The following is a 19,753-nucleotide window of genomic DNA, read 5'->3' on the forward strand; positions in this document are numbered from 1 at the left end:
GGGGCCCAGCCCATGGCTACAGCTTGGATGCAGGTCTTATCTGCAATGCTTTGGTCTGATTTATACTTTTCTATGCCCATACCTACTAAGAAAGAATCAATATATTTTTTTTAACAAAAACCAGAGAGAGGAAAGTTTATTTTGAGATGTAGAATTAGGTAAGGCAAAAGGCAAGCTTGAGCTTTTTCTGAGAGTTGAAGTATAAACACTTTGGAGTTCCCCTAAGATGTCTAGACCAGTGTAACAGTTGTCTTTGTTTAGGGCAATAACTTCTAATCTTAAATTTGTGACACCCCAGGATGTCTCCGGATATCTCCCAAGGTGTTGTAATATTTCCCCCACAACTGCCAAGTAAAATAACTTCAGTTCATTTAAAAAGTATGCCACACATGTTTGGACGAAAGGGCGGGCGTCCTAGAATCAAGAGAACAGTCATAAGTATTTCGAAAGCTTGAGCCTTGTCAATTACATTTTAAAAATCGACACCAATTTTTGAATAGATACAATAAACGCAGGAAATAAAGTAAGAAGTGATGGTCCACGTGCGTGGTTTTGTGGTTGGGGAAGACAGGGAAGGAGGTGGTTAGTTGGGACACATTTTAGTGGAAAACCCTTGTGACTACTTACTAATGGTTGAATTAGCACTGACTGTCAATTAGAAACCCAGTTCATAGGTCCTCTCTACCTACTTGCACTAAACACTGGTGCCTTGAAGTTGGTTTCAAAGATCTCTGTGCAGAATTAGTTTCTTTGAAACAAATAAACACAGACCATAGAAAGTGGCAGCTAGGCATGGTAAGCTTAATTTTGTCAGCATTTCCCTTAGCTTCTGACTGCAATGGTTAACCTGAGGCCCTGGGATTACACTCGGGTTACACATCGCTGCTCTGCAGTATCTAATTCTTAACCTCCTTGGTCATTAAGAGGTTAGTAACTAAAACACCACTGTGGGTTTACCACTGGGAAGCTGGCTTATTGTCATTATGTTTTCCTGTAGCTTCCAAATGTCCAATAAAATGTATTTCCTGCTGGGTCACTGCCTCAGGCCTCACAGCTTTCTTCAATCGTCTGATAAATCTGAACATGGATTTCTTCAAGAAGAGTCACATACATATGCACTCAAAAAGACATCGTTGAAAAAAGGCATCTAGTTTTTTATTAGTCCTGCCTTTTCCCTGGAGAACTCAGTTTTACTGTTTACTTTTCATTCTTCCTATCACTGTGTATTTAAAATTAGAACTACGTCTACATTCCAGTGAGAAATTCCTTATAAGTACTTTTTACTTAACCCTTTATCAACTGTTAACTGCTCTCCAAAAAGAAGTTTCTTTTAAACGAATCCCTCTATAGCACATTTCGAAAGTTATCTGATGAATCAAACATCTGCAAATTGAGTGGGGAGAGGGAAAAAGAATGTATTCTTGCCTTATTTGTACAGTAGCACTGGATCCCGGGACCACAGGCACATTTGTCACTTGAACTGAAAGATAATTACTATGAGTGGCCAGGCCCCTTCCACTTTGCTTGTCTGGAAGTGATCCTTGAAAGTTCTGAGGTGAGGCTCTCCAAATAAGCCACAAAAAAGGTAATTGGGAGGGTTCTGGTCCCCCCTCCTGTGTTCCCTGACTCTAGCATGGCTATGATAGTTGCAAGGATCATGGGTCACTTCGGGGTTGGTAGAGGATGTGGGTCCATCCTTGGAACAATTCCTCTGGCTTATGAGGTCACTGATACCCAACACAGCAGAATGGTATACCAGGTTGCCACCGCAGGCTTTTGAAGTTTGCTGGGTGCAGCCAGCATAGGCACGCAGGGCCTTGCAAAACTCAGAGTCAAAGCTGTCAATGGCAGAGTTCGGGTGGGAAATTAGGGACACAAAGTCTGTGGTACATTTCTGAATTCGACATTGGGTTGGCTGTTGGCAGTCACCTGCGTGGAGCAGCCCGAGGCTGAGTAGCAGCAGCAACAGCAGCTCCAGCGGCAGCGGGCAGAGACCGGGGCGGCGGCGCAGGAAGGTGCTGCTCTCAAGCCCATGCCGGTCCAGCAGGTCTCGTGGGCTCCAGCGAGGGCGGAGTGGCAGGTCTGGGCCTGTGGCTGCTGCATTGGCCGAGGGGCGTGCCTGGCTTCCTCTTCTTCCTCATCATTGTTAACCCTTCCTCTCCTGGAGGGGGCTCAGAGGGATCGGAACACACAGGACCACAGGCATTCCCTTGTCTGCAGCACGACGCTTGCCAGCTGGGAAAATCATCAATTTTTTTTAAGTAAAATGATAGATTCTAAAGTCCTCTATAGGTTACTTTTTTAAATGGAGGGACTTACTTTCTGGAACTTACACGTATGTTTTTGTGGGATGAAAGAATGAATGAGTGATCCTAAGACAGCTCTACTGTCTGCTGCCCTTGAGGATGACACCTGACGCTGTTGATGCTGCTGCTGTTTTTCCCAGTGGAACTTACAACCCCAGTGAAAAAGCCACAGTTCCTGGCAGGTGTTCTGGATTCTATGATAGCATTAAATCGTATAGGCTATGAATGCTCAAATTCACCATGCCCAAAAACAGAGTTCTTAATGACTGGACCTCCCCCTGCAAACCGGCTTTGTCTCTCTCCTTCACCCAACTCAATGGCCCTGCCATTTGCCCAAACTTGCTCAAGCCAAAACCCTAGAGGTCCACCCTTGATTCCCTTCTCCTGTCTCACTCACATCCAATCCACCATAAGGTCTTGTCAAGAGACCTCTAAAGCATTTTCCAAATGGATGCAGTGCCCTCCCTCTCCGCTGCATCCAGCCTGGCCAAAGCCACCATCATTTTCTGCCTGGAGCACTACGGCAGCTTCTCACTGGGTGTCCACGCCAGTGCTCTCTCCGCCTTCAGATGTTCTGCTTGGACTAGCCGGAGTTATCTTTATAAGGTAAATCCATCACATCACCCTCCTGGTTCAAACCTTCCAAGGCCTGTCAATCACATCTGTAACGAAATTGAGACCCCTCTCCCTGGAGGCTGCACAGGGCCTGGACCCTGCCAATCTTATCAGTACTTGGCTTTACCAACCGCCCCCAACCCCTGGACCTCATATGGTTCAGCCACGGTTGCTTTTGTGTCTGTCCCCTAAATTTGTTCCTGCCTTAGAAACTTGCATTTGCTCTCTCTCCTGCAATCCAAGCCCCTCAAAGGGCAAGGAATTTCTTTTGTCTGAGGTCAGCCTAAACATCATCGCTTTAGATTTGATGTAAGGATCCCCCTGCCATTCACTCTATCACATTTCCCTGTTATATTTTCATTATAATATGTACAACACCATCGAAAAGTCTTCATGCATTTCTATATATGTATAGAAATGGCCAGTGATGAGAGGTTCATCATCTTGTCTCCTCTTAGCCCGGAAGCCAGACAAGGATTTAGGTTAATTTTCTTTCTCATCAGATGTGCTATGGAGCTTTCTCCAGTGGTTCTGGATCGAGAAAAGTCTTCATCCCAGATTCTTAGTAAACACCCCTGACCTGCATGCAGTGCCCTCCTGGCCGCCATGCGTCGACTGCATCTGACTCTGCCACCTTGCTTTTCATGCTATTTTGGCCTGCAGACTTCTAAGGTGATCAGGAAGAAAGGGAAGGACACTTGGCCTAGGTAACAACAGCCTTGAGACCACTGTCCTAAGCAGCCCCAGAGCTAGCTTACTAGGATGAAATTCCATGGGGGCAAGGAGCTTTCCTCTGAAGTGACCCATTTTTAGTCTTTTTGCAAAACCTGACATCTAGTTATATTCTGTTTCTTCTAGACATGTTTTATGATCAGTAAATGTTGAGTGAAGGTCTCGGTTAGAGGGAAAATTTAGAGGTCAAGTCCGCATGAGAGAGGAAGGGAAAGGCATCAAGGTCATGCCAGTTAGCACAATTACTATGTAAGGAGCTAGGCTGGCACATTTAAGACAAACTACATGCCACTAGACATCGTGGAGCCAGAGAGTCAAAGAAGGAGAAAACCCGGGCAGTGCAGTGGGAGATTGCCTTTGCCCAATGGCAAGAGTGGAGCGGACCAACATGGAGGGCCAAGCTGAGGACAAGCTGCACTGGAGTTGCCCTGCATGTGCCTCTTCCGGTGCCTGGCAGCAAACCCCACACGGGGCTATGGCATCGCAAGGAAAAGACAGTGAGTAGTGGAAGCCCATGTTTCATCTGGAGCTCGACTACCTGTGATCCCCACCTCCATTCCCTTTAGGGAAGGTTAGGGGTAATGGGGAAGGCAGGGTTGCAGAAAGGAATGACTGGTAGGAAGGGGGGATTCTGAGTGAGAGTGTAAAAGGCTATTTGAAGCTGTGGCTTGGAGACAGCCTCTAGTATGGAGACCACTTGCTCCTCCTTTTAATCAGACCCAGTGTGTAAATAATGAATTCAGAGCTACATCCACATTGTCTCATGGGTTCTCCTCATTGTCATCACTACTTATACTTAAACAAACCTAGCATGAAGAGAGGGAAATGCTAACCCTCCTGGTGCCCGGGGAAAGTGGGTGGCTGGGGCAGAGCGGTCCTAAGTAGCCTGCAGCTTACTCATTGCCTCCCCTGGGAGGGGTGGGCCGGCCCAGAGTATGGTGTAGTAGTGAATTGATGCCATGACCTTTGTGTTTTATTGGTCACCAAACAATTTATTGATTTAAAGTTGCTTATAAAATGCCATATCGGCTACTGCTAATTAAATGAGTTAATATTTGTAAAGCTCAGCTCAGTGCCTGGCATGGTAGCTATTCCTCTAACAGCAGTTGTTACTACGGCAGCTATGGCGTTTTGGCTACTGACTTCTGGTAGCCTGTGTAGACAAATAGCTCTCGGTGTTACTCCACAGGGATCAGGCAAGGCTGATCAGCTCCATTTGCTTGCCTGATGGGCTTAAAAGGCATGAAGAGAAAAGGCTGAAGGAACGGCTCTGCACACAGTCATTTTTCTGACTAAATATCTGGCGCTGGTGATTCTGGAAAGGAAATACTCTCTAATGGCCCCACATACACATGCAGGTGTCGTATAATGTATGCAGAGTGCACATCTGTTGGTGAAACAGGAACATACTTGTTTGCAATGGTGAAATAAACACTTAGGCAGTATTTACTACGGTCAGCTGTGAGGCCATCAGACTACTTAGGAGAGCCATCCCTGAGCCACCTACCTCCTGGCCCCATTGGTGGGGGTACCTATATGATTCCACCAGGACTCAGAGACTGGATTGATAAGCCTTCACTATCCAGCCTCCTACAGCACCCTGGATCATTAGAGAGGAACAGCCAAGGCCCTCCTGGGGACATGTGGCCCACTCCCTCTCTCCACTATCACTTCCTTGAGCACACACACTGCCCCCTTCCCTTGGCCCATAGATGTTCCTAAAACCCATGAGTGATATTAGACCGCCAGGTTACTGGCAAGAGGAGTTTAAGCCCAGGTCTCTAAGAATGAGAGCCTTTATGTTAGGTGGCCTGTTGCTGAATTATTCTGCTTGGAAGGATAGACTCACCTCCTATCCCTCCAGTTGAATCCTTATTCCTTTTCTGTTTGCCCCTACTCTGCTCTGAGAGTCCCATCTCAACCTGCTCCTGTCTGCAGAATCCCCTTGACCTGTAGACTACTGTGAACCAGCTCTCTTTGTGGGCAACTGCCTCGGCCCCCAGCCTGGCTGCCTGCAGAATCTCACTCCAGCTGTAGCTGTGCTCCCTCGGCCACATGCTGTCCCGGCAAATACCACCAGCCTGCACAGGACTTCTGAGGGACCTGAGTCCCCAGTCTAGGACTTGTCTAGATTCAATTCCAGGGCTTTCAATCAGACTTCTACTGGAAACAGAGTCCCAGCTGTGTGTCAAATAGGTTTCTTCTGCCACCCACCAATGCCTGTTGGAAAGGCCAGCATCTCTCCGGGGACTCCGGGGCAATGCCGGAGTGTCTTTTGGGTCAGTTCAACCTTTGAGAAAGGCTGTTGGTGGGAACAGGTGGGCATGGATTACCACCAGAAAACGTTCCTTTTCTCTTTTCTCTCCTCTTTTATTTGACGTAACGCACAGGACCTTCCTCTGTCCCCATGTGCTTTAGAACAGCATACTGCTTTTTCAGCATGCTATTGATCCACTGCTTCCGAAATAAACATTCAACCACTTGACTGACTCCTTTGCTGGGGAAAACAATTCCACGTGGGTGGCGGGAACTAACCACACATGCCTTTTATGAACCATGTGGAGTCCTGGGGTCCAAGGACCTGTTCACCCACAGTGACCACGCTGGGCTGTCCTTGCGAGCCAGAGACAGAAGCCGTACAAAGACAGAGAAGCACCTGAAGGGGAAGGGGTGGCAGGAGGGTTTCCCTTTGTATCAAGATTCAAGAGCAGAGTCTCACTTTGTTTTCCAAAACAGGCACTTGTATTAGTGTACCTAAGTTGTGAAGCAGGAGTCGGTATTTGAGGTCAGCAGTGCTGCTCTTCCTTATTTTCAAACACTCTTAATTTTACTGGGGACATGACATCTGTTTTCTTGTCTTTTTGCTTTCTCTACCTGCTTTCATGTCTTCTCCAAAGACTCCATTCTGGTTCTCACCTCTGGACCTCTGCTTCTGTGGTTCCCACAGCTAAGGCACCCCCCGCGCCCCCGCCACCGACCTTCTCCTGCAGTGCCTCTCATATGCAGTCCACAAATTCCCACGCATTCTTCAAGATGCAGCACAGGCATCTCTTTCTCAGGAAGCCTCCCTTGTCCGCTTGCCTCATCGCTAACCCAAGCCCCTCTCCACTGACCTCTTGTACCTGGGCATTCATCCACGTTCTCCCTAACACACGTCAATCAAAACCTCATCTGTGTCTCTCCCCTTCTAGACAGGAGGTTTTTGGGAATTTTAATCATGGTTACATTCCTCACAGCCATCACAAACCCAGGCACATCATTGAGGTTGAAACTGGTGTTCAGCCCTGCACCGGCTCTCAACATTGCCTTACTTTACATACATTCTTTTCTTGAGAAGAAACTACATGACCTTGGGCACACCTGACATGCTTCTGATTTTTACAGGGACTGATGTGCAGGGTGGCTCAGTATATTGACTTTTCTCATCTCTATGTTCTGTCATCTACATCTGGAGTTAAACGTTTTGGCCTCAGACTCCCTTTATAATTTTTTTTGAGACAGGGTCTTGCTCTGTTGCCCAGGCTGGAGTGCAGTGGTGTGATCAATCGTATCTCACTTTACCCTTTAACTCCTATGCTCAAGCAATCCTCCAACCTCAGCTTCCTGAATAGCTAGAACTACAGGCTTGTGGCCTCATGCTTGACTGATTTTTTCTTTTTTCAATTTTTTGTAAAGTTGGGGTCTTGTTATGTCACCCAGGCTGGTCTTGAACTCCTAGCCTCAAGTGATCCTCCTGTCTTGGCCTCCCGAAGTGTTGAAATTACAGGCATAAGCCCCCATGCTTGGTTCCCCTTTATAATCTTAAGAATCGAGGGCACCAAAGAGCTTTTGTTTATGTGGGTTATATCTATTGGTAGTTATTGTATTACAAACTTAATGAAAATTTTAAAATTAGGTCATTTAAAAGTAATAAGCGAACATACATATTTTTGAAACAAAAAATTTAGTGAGAAGGGTGGCATTATTTTGTAACAGAGTTCTCAGCCTTGGCACTACTGACATTTTGGAGTAGCTGCTTCTTTGTTGTAGGAAGTTCTCCAGTGCATTGTAGACGGCAAGCAGCATCACTGGCCTCTACCCACTACATGGTAGTAGAACCCCCTCCTCCCACTTTGATGACCAAAAGTTGCCTGATTTCCCCTGGACAGATGGAGAGAGAGAACGACAAACCTCACCCTGGATGAGAACCACTGGTTTACTATTTTGCCAATCTTTTTTTACAATTTAGATTTATATTAAGTTCCAGGATACATGTGCAGGACATGCAGGTTTGTTACATAGGTAAACATACGCCATGGTGGTTTGCTGCACCTATTAACCCATCACCTAGGTATGAACCCCAGCATGTTTTAGCCATTTTTCCTGATGGTCTCCTTCCCCTGCACATCCATGGGCCCCAGTGTGCATTATTCCCCTCCCTGTGTCCATGTGTTCCCATTGTTCAGCTCCCACTTATGAGTGAGAACATGCAGTCTTTGGTTTTCTGTCCCTGCATTAGTTTGCTGAGGATGATGGCTTCCAGCTCCTTCCATGTTCCTGCAAAGGACATGATCTCATTCCTTTTCGTGGCCACGTAGAATTCCATGGAGCATATATATACCACATTCTCTTTATTCAGCGTATTGTGAATGGGCATTGGTGTTCATTCCGCGTCTTTGCTCTTGTGAATAGTGCTGCAGTGGGTGGCTATGTATCACATTTTATTTATCCAGTCTATCATTAATTGTCACTGGTGTTGATTCCATGTCTTTGCTATTGTGAATAGTGCTGCAATGATTTATACTCCTTTGGATATATGCCCAGTAATGGGATTGCTGGTCAAATGGTATTTCTGGTTCTAGGTCTTTGAGGAATTGCCATACTGTCTTCCACAACAGTTGAACTAATTTATGATCCCACCGACAGTGTAAAAGCGTTCCTGTTTCTCCACAGCCTCACCAGCATCTATCATTTCTTGACTTTTTAATAATTGCCATTCTGACTGGCATAAGGTGGTATCTCATTGGGGTTCTGATTTGCATTTCTCTAATGATTACTGATGTTGAGCTTTTTTCATATGTTTTCTTTGAATAAATGTCTTTATTCGAGAAGTACCTGTTCATGTCCTTTGACCACTTTTTAATGGAGTTGTTTTTTTTTCCTTGTAAATTTGTTTAAGTCCTTTGTGGAATCTGGATGTTAGACATTTGTCAGATGGATAGATTGCAAACATTTTCTTCCATTCTTTATGAGGTCTGTTCACTCTGATAACAGTTTCTTTTGCTGTGGAGTTTAATTTTAGTTTAACTAGTTTAAGTAGATCCCATTTGTCAATTGTTGCTTTTGTTGCAATTGCTTTAGACATTTTTGTCATGAAATCTTTGCCTGTGCCTATGTCCTGAATGGTATTGCTTAGATTTTCTTCTAGGGTTTTTATAGTTTTGAGTTTTACATTTAAGTGTTTAATTCATCTTGAGTTAATTTTTGTGTAAGGTGTAGGGAAGGGGTCAGGTTTCAATTTTCTGCATATGGCTAGCCAGTTCTCCCAGCACCATTTACTAAATAGAAAATCTTTTTAAATGTCTTCATGAATGGAAGAAAGCTGGGTTCTTATATCTGCTTCCGCACTTATTCTGTTGCCATATCTTGTTTTGGTTGATGTGGATAAATGAAATTACAGCCTTACATACATAGATAATTGAAAAAGAGTATTTTAATAGCTTTTAAAGATAATAGTGGGTTTTCTTCTCTGATACTACACCAGAACTCAGAAGTGATGGTTTCTTAAATGTTAATTGTAATGTGGAATGTGAAACCATATCAACATACTTTTTTTCCTCAGTTTACCTTAGAAGTTGAATGGATCTTTTACCCATATGAGATTTTGTAACATCATACACGAGTCATTTGGAAAATATTTATGCCATTCTTTTAAATGTTGACAAGACTCATTATACAAGAGAAATTACATTTGTTAATCTTAGGAAAGTTTTTAAGTACTGAAACTCTATCAAGACCATGATAGCAGATGCAAGTTTTCCAAAATTCTAATTTCCTCTAGAAAGCTCAGGTTTTATCACTGGTCAAATTACTATCAATTATCTTTCTTGAAGAAAATGGTTGTCAAACACTAAAATCCATGTAACCATAGATCATATTGGTCATTCAAGAAAAAATAATGTTCTGTGTAAAAAGTGGCTAGTTTAGCCTGCAACTCAATTGCACAGTGCTTTCCTCAAAACAACTACCGTGCTTTGATATATTTTATGTGAACTTCTCTTATTGACTCAGAGACTATTTTAAAAAGAATACTCCAAAACTGAGATTTAATACAATTAAAATGTTTGCTGTTTCATCGAGGACATTTTCAAATAAAACTGGCTTTTTTTTTTTGTTCGCTTCTGCAAGCACTCAGCCATAAAGAATATGATGACTAGTAGCACGAGAACTGCCTAGACTTGTGCTAAGGAAAAGTAGTTTCGCCACCACTGGTCTTGCAGCTTCAGTGCAATGTCAACAAGAGACAAAGGCAAATCACATTTTAGTTTTATTATGAAAGTGGTTTTGATCTTGCTTACCTCCTAAAAGTTTTTGGGATCCCAGGGATGCCTAGAACACATTGCTGGTCTACAGTTTTACTTAGATGGTGAACTAAAACTACCACAAGAGTTAGAAATGAGAGCACAGGAGCTCTATTTACGTGGTTGGCTCACAAATTGCCAAGGAAGTAGTCATGGATTCAAGATTGCAGGCTGGAAGGGCCATTTGAGCTGCTCTAATCTGGCCTCTTCAGCTTACAGATGAACATATATAGCCCAGAGGCTGCTCTAATCTGGCCTCTTCAGCTTACAGATGAGCATATATAGCCCAGAGAGCGGGAGCAAGTCACCCGAAATGTCGCAGCTAGTTGTGGAAGAACAACACCCAGCACTCAGGTCTTCTGATTCTTAGTCCAGTGCTCTTTCTACTACACCCTGCCATTTGCAAGCACTCTGTATACCATTGAACACATGTCCATGTGCAAAAACGATCCTTTTTGTACTCAGGTTGAACAACGTTTTATGATTGTTGGCATATTTGCTCTTGGTTTTTGAGTTGGCTTTTGCCCAGCCGGCATTCTAGAAGCTGCCTATTTTCTCTGGTTCCTTGACCTACAAGGACTCAAATTGGCCACCAGGCACACAGGGTGTGTGTTCCAGCAGTTAGACCTCCTACAGCGTTGCTTAGCCGAGAGAACTGCGCATTTTCTCACTCGCTCAGGCCACAGTGCTGCTTATGATGACTTGAAGGCTGTCTGTTTCCCCACCTGCATGGCAGCTCAACGAAAGGAGGCCTCTGGAACATTTTCCATGGGAACTGCCTTCACTGGAGTGTCTAGATGTTGCTAATTTCCTTGATTCCAGACATAAGCTTGTTCCATTGTGCCCATGGTGTTTCAGAAGAAAAAACTATGGCCATTTTTTCTCTGACTGGCAGTTGAGGAGAAGCCTTCTCCACATAAATAGGCTGTACAACACCCAGTCAAAAACGATTGTGACAGTTAAGATGAAAAATGCCTCCTGTGACCTGCAATTTTCTTTAGGAAGAAAGTACCTGGCCCACTGCAGGCAGGCAGATGGTCCTCTCACCACCTTCCTTGGGCTGAGGATCACCTGTCCAGGGGCAGAATGCTTTGGTAGCCATCTGCATCATGCTTGGTGGTGCTTTGGTGCTTTCAAACAGTGCAAAGATGACACATAGAGGGGAACAACACGCACTGGGGCCTGCTTGAGGATGGAGGGTGGGAAGACAGAGAGCACCAGGAAGAATAACTAATGGGCACTGGGCTTAATACCTAGGTGGGAAAATAACTGTGTAACAAACCTTTGTGACACAAGTTTACCTATATAAGAAACCTGCACATATACCCCTGAACTTAAATTTAAAAAAAAACAAAACACCACAAGGAGACCACTTACTGGTAACATGCAAGAGCACAGGACATTTTAGAAGTCCGCAATGGAACTTGAGAATTATTTCTAGCCACATTTTTCATGCATTTCCCACCAGATAGATCCAGGAGTTAATGTTCTGAGTGGTCTCCTCAGACGGTGCCCTGCACTGGGGATCAGCTGTCCAGGGGCAGAGCCTGGGCTGGGCGGCCACTCCTGGTCCCTGCCAGCTCTCTGATCCTCTATGGTAACTAAGGGCCGCACGTCTCAGGATTATAACCTGCAGGGCAGCTGTGTGGCCCAGAAGCACGTTGCTTTATCCTAGGAACAGGGTTGCTGTTGTCTGGGCCTCTTCCCAGGACTTTTGCCTCACCAGCTTGGGCTTCCCAAATCAGGCCTCTCTAGATGGTGAAGACCTGGACTGGGGGAACGTTCAAGGCAGAGGAGAGGTAAAGCCACAGCTTAGGCCCTGCTGGGAAAGTGCCGGCTGCCAGGAGGCTGCTGTGGAGATAGCTGGAGGCCTGTGAAGCTAGTGTCCTTAAGGGCGAGATGGGTGGTGAGAGGACCGTTCAGCAAGTCCCATCGAGCAACAGGCAGACTGGCAGCTTACTTGGCATTTCAAACAAACAAAAAGTCCACACTGAGAAAACCTTCCTGCCTGTTCAGAGCTTACAGCCTAAGAAGGGACAGAAGTTACCCCCTGGGCTGGGATCATGTGAAATGAGATGTCATGAGTGAGGCACAGAGGACACTGCACGGGGATGCAGGCGGGCTAGAGGAGAGGGGTCTATCCGGGAGACCCTCCTGGAGAGCGACCCCTGATGGAAAAGGCCAGCAAGAGTGATGGAAGCTGTGGAAAGGGGGCGGGGCAGCCACGGTTGGGTTCCTTTCCTCCCCTTGCCCCTCACTCTCTCGAGTCTGCCTCCCTTTACACAGGCCTAATATGACCAAATACCACCCTTAGGACTCCTGGACCTCGGGCCTCAGTGTTGAGTCTGGGAGCAGATCCCCAAGGGCTACAGTGTACACTGGCGGCTGGGTGTCGCCGTCAGCAGGTAAGGGAATGCAGATTCCCAGGCCAGCCCTGCCAAGTCTGAGTGAGTCCCCTGGAGGCTACAGCTGCTGGGACTGTGTGGTGCCGTGGGGAGTGGTTTCTGACCTCAGAGGCCTGCTTCCTACGGTGGAAGCCAGATGCTGCAGTCTGCCTGCCAACATGACCTTGAAGTAGTGCTGAGAATGAGGCATCTGGGTCAGGAAGGGGTGAGCGCAGTCAGAGGACAGACACCCTGAGGAGAGGAGCTTTCCCTTCACATCCAGGGCAAGCGTTGGGGTGGAGCCACGTTGGTTGTCTCCCTGTCTGTTCCACCCATGCACCTTCTGTGGCCCCTGTGGTCTGTGTCCTGACACGGCCCGACTGTGGATCTCTGCGTCCTCCTGCCCACTGTGTCTATTTCTCAGCTTGTGCCTGGGTTTGGGTTTCCAACGCCCGCCCTGCTCTGGTGATTGATGACTGCAGTCTTGGGTGCAGAGTCCTCAGCACTCAACAAGGGGTGCCTCCTGTGTTCCTCAGGGCACATTTACCACGGGCTCTTTCAGGTCTTAAGAAGCAGTGATGTGTTCGGGTCACCTCAGGGCTGGGGACTTGCAGTAAGGTCAGGCACAGCAATGCTGGCATCAGCCTAGCCCAGCCTCTAGAGAACTGGAGTGCCGTGGAGCTCAAAGGGGCCCGGGGCCAAACAGCAAGCCTATCTGACTTGGCTCGGTCCCTGCTCCTAGTCCCGCCGTCTCTTCAATCTCCTGCATCCCCTGCCGTGTGTCTTTTGGCTTCTGTTTTGCTCTCTCCTGAAGCCGCTTCTTGTGACTCCCTGAGAGGGAGCGTGTGGTTGGGTTCCCGGGACGGGTCCCTCAAGGCAGCTGCTGTTGGTTCAGGTGTCCCTGGCCAGGGTGTTGGTGCCATAGAGGGCAAGAAGCCAGGTGGCCACATGGGCTCCCCTCTAAGAATCACTGACTTCAGAGGGAGAATATTTAAGGATTGAATCGCTGATGTTAGTAAAAGGCCATGTTATGTAAAAGCACTTTCGTGGAAGGAGGTGTCAGGGTCTGGGAAGGAAGGGAAACTACCCACAAAGGAAGCCCTTCATGCCCAGCCCTCAAGGAGAGGAGGAGGAGCAGGGGCCAGGGGAGAGAGGGCAGACAAGATGGCATGTTGGCATTTCTCAAGTGGGAGGCCAAGGTGAAAGGGAGCACAGCGCTCCCAGTGAAACCACCCCTACCAACTGTAGAAAATGAACCAGGAAAAAAGGAAGGGGAGAAGTGAACCTAAACTCAGCTTGCCATCACTCCGTGTTCATCTGGGGTCGGCCTGCTCACACATGGGCTTCCTGCAGGGTTTGCTGCCTACTGACCTAGAATCCCACAGACAAGGTTATAGTTGCCCTAAGGATCCTACAGACAGCAACAGGAACAGTACGAAATCTTCAGTCTTCCCTTTGAGATACTCTCCAGATCCTGCATACCTGCGAAATTACTGTCAGTGGCTCTAAAAGACCCCATAGGAGCTCACTCACCAAAGAATGCAGTTTCCACATTCTGATGAATTCATGCCCCTTACCCCAACCAATCAACAACCCCAATTCTCCAGTTCCTTGTCCTCCACAATCCCCTGAAAGACTCCTGCACAGAAGTCCTGGGGAAGATGGGGTTTAGGGGCTCCTCCCATCTCTTAGCTCAGCGCCCTGTGACCATGAAACTCTCTGTTGCAGCACTGCTGTCTTGGCATAACTGATCTGTTACCATGCAGTGAGCACACAAAGCTGTTTGTCTTACAACACCAGTCCCTCGTGAAAGCACCACATTCATTAATGCACCTTTGTGGCTGCAGATTGGAAGTGGAGGATGAGGGTGAGGGATGGTGCCTTCTAGCCTGGTTGTGAAGGGAGAGGGGGGAGAGAACTCACAGACAGGAAGGAGGGAGGGGTGAGCTGCTTCAGAGGTGGGTGCTGCCCTCACTTATGCTCTGCCCTCCTCCTCCCTTAGGTGAATTGACTCTTGCCATCCTGAGCAAAGAAATTGGCACTCACTGACCTGTGATGCAAGCTCTTCACACATGCATGGGAGTAGGTGTGTGCATAGAGGAGGTATCATGCCAGCCTGCTCTCTGGGCTCGATTCTGGGAGACCTGGCCAAGGGCTTTCACTTCTGAACCCTCTCTCAGGATTGGAGGCTCAGCGGGAGGTGGGGTTGAACCTGCTAAACTGAATTTGGCTTGGTCCTCCTGGCTCTCATAATTGCTGTTTGACAAATAGCCAGAAAGTGGAGAGAAGGAAGGTGGGCTTTATTTCCATTTTCAAGGTATGAGAACCTGAATCTCCAAGAGGTCAGGTGACATGTCTTTGCCCGTGCCCCCCACCACACCCCTCATTGACACAGGAGATGGGACAGGGCTCCATGATGCCGTGGAAACAGCACATTCCTTTGACCACATGGTCCTAGTTCTATCTCTGGCTCTGTCGTTTTGCTAGCTCTGTGACACAGGGGAAGTCCCTTAACTTCTCTGAGCCTGTGTTCTCGTCTGTAAAGTGAGGATAATAAGTCCCACCTCACAGGGAAACTGAGGCCGAAGCAGGAAGATGAATACAATCTGTTTAGCCCAACTCCTGGCCACGAGCTGGGTGCTAAGAGTGCTTTTCTTCCTCGTTTAAACCACATTTCCAATGATCACATCCAAGTACTCCAGGGCAGCCACACCACGCACCACCCCTGAGTGGGAAATGGCAGCCTCCCCTTGCCGGCAGTTCTTCCGGCCTCACCATTCTCCAAGCCCCAACCTACAATTTCCCCAAGGATGGTTCATTTAGAAAATGGAGCCATGAAATAAAGTGTTCATGGTGACATTTTTCTGGATCATGGATTCCCCAAAAACCTAGCCCCCACATATCCATTACCCACACTGTTTTCTACAGAATTTCCGGAAACTTGCAGAAACTCTGAAACTGCAAGCACAACTCCTCTCCCAGATGGAAGGAAAGGCGGGGCCTGTGAGCACGCGTTCAGCATCATGAGCGATTTGATGTGCAGGGCAGTCATCCCCCACTTCACCAACAGCCTTCTCCTTGCGAAATGATGGGGAACATCCTTCCGAATTACCCACAGGTGAGGATGAAAGGCAAGGGAATGAGTGGATATAGGGAAGTCGACCTTGCGGGGAAGGTGTAGGGGAGAGCTGGCTTGGCCTGGAGGGGACCGAAGTGAGGAACCTGTCAGAAGGGGCTGAATGCCTTGAGCAGCCACCGTCTCTTACCCCGTTGACTAAGATTGAACAAGAGAAAAAAAAAATGTCACCAGACAAAGAGAATTGAAACCTTCTAGCCAGGAAAGTAGATGAACAACGGAACAGCAGCTGGGGCTCTCTTAGAGGCTTTAAACACAGAGGATAGATGTGTCTTTTCTCAGCGTAGCTGATGTCCTCCTAGCAGTGTAAGGGGTGGCGGGGGGTGTGGGGGGGCTCTGTCCTCAGTGACCTCACTTGCCATGGCAACTCTAAGGCTGGAGAAATAAAGTCACAGTGCCACCACTGAGACTGTCGTGCCACCACTGGTTTTAGTGAGCACAAGAGTGCTGTTTAGTTGAGTTTTGTTTGCAGAGCAGGTGTTTCCTAGAGGGGAGGTGCTATTTGGTGTCTTTGCAGCAGTAATGTCTGCATGAGCTCCGTGAGGGCAGGCTTGGTGTCCCTGAGCACTGCTGAGCTCTCAGCGCTGTGGGACAGGAGAGGCAGGCGTCTCTGGGCTGCCAGGCTTAGCCACAAGCTCTCGATTCTCAGTTCCTGTTCTGGGAGAATGTTCTGACTTTGCTAAGCACATTTTTCTTTCTGTCTTTCTATGGATAGGGTCTTACTTTATCACACAGACTGGACTGCCGTGGCAGGCTCCTAACTCACTGTAACCTTGAATTCCTGGCTCAAGCGATCCTCCTGCCTCAGCCTCCTGAGTAGCTGGGACTACAGGTGCATGCGCCACCACGTCCAGCTAATTTTTTTTGTAGAGACAGGGTCTCTCTGTGTTGTCTAGGCTGGTCTCAAACTCCTGGCTTCAAGCGATCCTCCCACCTCAGCCTCCCAAAGTGCTGGGATTGCAGGTGTGAGCCGCTGAGTCTGACATATGCACATCTTTGTATCTATGATAACCTTGACCTTGAGCTCCTCCTTGCTGCACCAAAAAGAAAAAAAAATTAATATGGTTTCAAAACCACACAGTTGAAAACTTGGAGAATACAGAATACCAATAGAGCAAAGAATAATATAGGAAACCAATTCAAAACAGAAGAAAATAAAAATCTGCACCCCCCCCACACCCGGATTTAGACATGGTAAATTTTGGGTTAGCTCTTTTCAGTTTGCCTTCCCCGCCCGCTCCTCCCCCGACATTCAGCAGCATTTTAATTGTGCATTCTCCAACTTACTGGGGCTTGGGACTCTGCGACTCAGTTTTCCTATTTAGAAAATATGATGGCTACATGCTAACAAAATTCACCAACTGCTTTCACGTGGTTTCCTTATCCTTGTGGCCAGGCAGGCTGTGTATCTCTCCATCCTAGGCCGCGAGGGTCGGAGAGCTGGGTGATGCAGCAGGCCCATGGGCCCCAGAGTTCCTCACTCTTAACCCAGATTGGTGCAAGAGAAAAATCCCACCTCCACGAGAGGAGGCCCAGACACCAGGCTGCCCGGGCCATGCACCACAGGTCGGATCCATCCAGGATCTCCTGTGAGTCATGCTTGTGCCTCTGTGTCACAAAATCAGAACAGCAGCCAAGAGTTTACACCTTGCTTTTTGAGCCAATAAGACCTTTCAACAAAACTTTCCCCCAGTGTATCTTTCCTGTTCACCTTCAGTTTGTAGAACTGTCTTAATGAAATGGGGCCCTCGCCTTCTTTGGCAAATAATACACTCGGAGTGTCTGCTTTTAATGGCGTTGGTGGACTTTTGTGTTTTTCTGTGGCATGGGTGTCACTCCAGTCATTACTGTGGCCAAGGGATAAACACTCCCTTCCGAGGGCTGTCACTGAGCTCCTCCCTCCTGTCTGTTCATCTGGGAAGGGTTTCTCAAGCCCCCCACTTCTCAGGGGAAGGCTGAGCCCTGCTTTCTTTACCAAGCTGCTCAGAGGTCTCCACTCACAAATCATGCGTCCACTTGCTTTTCTAGCTAGCTCTTCTCTGAAATGGTTTGTGGCTATGACGAGCGGGCAGAGGAGTTTGTTTCTGTTAAGGTGTTGCTGATGGTGGGGCAATGGTTCCAACGTTCATCGTTCAGCCAGATTCCTTCACTCCCCAAACTGCTCTGGATTTAACACAATCTTGGAAGTCAGAGCCTTGTGTTTGACTAAATAGAAAAATCAGAACTTCTAGGTAAAGCTACCAGGCAGTCACTATTGGGAGCAAACAGCTCCAGACTTGGGCTTGCCACTGTCTTTCCTTGTCCCCTAGTGGGGCCCCCAGGTCTTCCCTTATGGTGAGGGACTTCACCCCAGTCTTCTCTTATGGTGAAAAGAGCTTTTTGTTGTTGTTGTTTTTTTCTGTTAGCCATGATTTGAAGCCAACATTGAAAAAGTTCAGATTTCCTGGCTTGTGGGGAAGCTCCTGTGTGGGCATCACAGCCTCACATACCGAGCGCCTCTCCCAGCCCTGTGTAGCAAATCACGTGCCCTCCTGAAAGTCTCCTTTGACCACAAGTCCATTCTTAATATTTTCTCTTACACCATTGGAGTCATGGTCTCTTGGATTCTACCTGCAAATTTATGCAAACTATGCCAAATTTTTTGAAAAAAACTGGCAAATAAAGACATTTTGCAGGTGAAGTGCAGCTAACGCTTAATGGGTAGCAGAGGGATGCTCGAGGAGGGGGCCCAGGTTGAAGCAGAGGAGCAGGGAGAAGGGCAGGGGGTTGGTTGGTGTTTGCAGCAGTGATGGGAGACACTGGGGCCTTCCCCCTCCCCTCCCTCCCAACATGGGAGAAGAAAGAGTCAGGGACTCCCTGTCTCTTTCTCATAGTGGAGGCATCCTCAGAGCTGGAGTGAGGATGGAATCTCTTAGCCCCTCTTCAGACTGCTCCAGATGCCACATCTAGTGCTGAGAACGAGGTTGAGAGGCCCCCATGCCCTCCGACCTCCCTATGCCATTACATTCACATCAAACTCTACCACATGGTCATTCACATCACATTAAAGCATTTTAATTGTCTCCTGGGAAGTTAAGCTATGATCCCTCTCTATCAAAGAGCCGTTTACTCTTTAAGTCTTAACACTGGAAGTTTCTTTACTGATCGTCTGGTCCCATCCCTCTGTTTTAGGCATAAGGGGACTAAGACACGAAGTGGCTTACCCCAGTTCTCAGACTCTAAACCAGCCACACCACACCTCCTTTTCTAGGTGGCATTACTTACTGGGCAACAGGTCCCCAGCAATCTAGGTGCCACTTGAGATATCATGGGAGCAAAACATGCTTGTCTTCTTTTAAAGGATACACACCCCTGTCATTCCTAGGAGATTATGTGGGATCATGGACACCACGAGCTTCTAGGTGTGCTTTTCAAAAGGCCAGGCAGTTGGACAGACTGCAATGGTTCCCCATAGACTTGTAGATAACTTCTGGGCTGTCCAAACTGCCTGGTTTTGTGTTTGTTTTACCCTTTGGCTCTTCATAGGCAATGATGAAGTTGGAGGCTTGGAGGAGGAAGAGAAAGAAAGGGGTGGCAGAGTGGAATCTGGGGTGTAGGAGAAATACATTTATTGAGCACTAATTATATCCCTGACACCATGCTTAGTGTATTATCCAGTATTATCCCCATTTTACAGACTGAGGAAATTAAGTATTTTGCCCAAGTCTCACAGCTAACAAGTAAGAAGCTACAGGTTTTAAACTTGGGGTTGTCTGATTTCAGAGCCCAAGCTAGTCACCACCATGCTCATGGGGCAGTGGTCAGGACAAAGCCAGGTTTCCAGGGACCTTCTAAATGGTCACAGTGAAGAATAGCTCTCTTACATCCTGCTGATGGGATGACCAGCCTTGATGGGATTTCTAGCCTCACATTGGAGGAGAGGCCAGAAGAGGGGGTGGGCAGTGTCCTGTGTAGCTCTGGACTTGTCTCATGTGGCCCGCATTTTTCTGGGGCTGACGTATATTTTTGCAGTAGGTGTGG

General features: G+C 47.4%; 1 pseudogene across 1 annotated transcript; it reads right to left on the minus strand.

Annotated features, from left to right (window-relative positions):
* Positions 1-1,157: 1,157 nt before the first annotated feature.
* On the minus strand, positions 1,158-14,329 carry LOC100386916 (repulsive guidance molecule B-like; annotated as a pseudogene). Its single transcript, XR_013522524.1, has 2 exons — positions 14,131-14,329; positions 1,158-2,235 (listed from the first exon to the last, which is right to left on the minus strand). The product of XR_013522524.1 is annotated as a repulsive guidance molecule B-like (transcript).
* Positions 14,330-19,753: the final 5,424 nt, after the last annotated feature.

The sequence above is a fragment of the Callithrix jacchus genome, chromosome 9, assembly GCF_049354715.1.
Source record: "Callithrix jacchus isolate 240 chromosome 9, calJac240_pri, whole genome shotgun sequence".
NCBI lineage: Eukaryota > Metazoa > Chordata > Mammalia > Primates > Cebidae > Callithrix > Callithrix jacchus.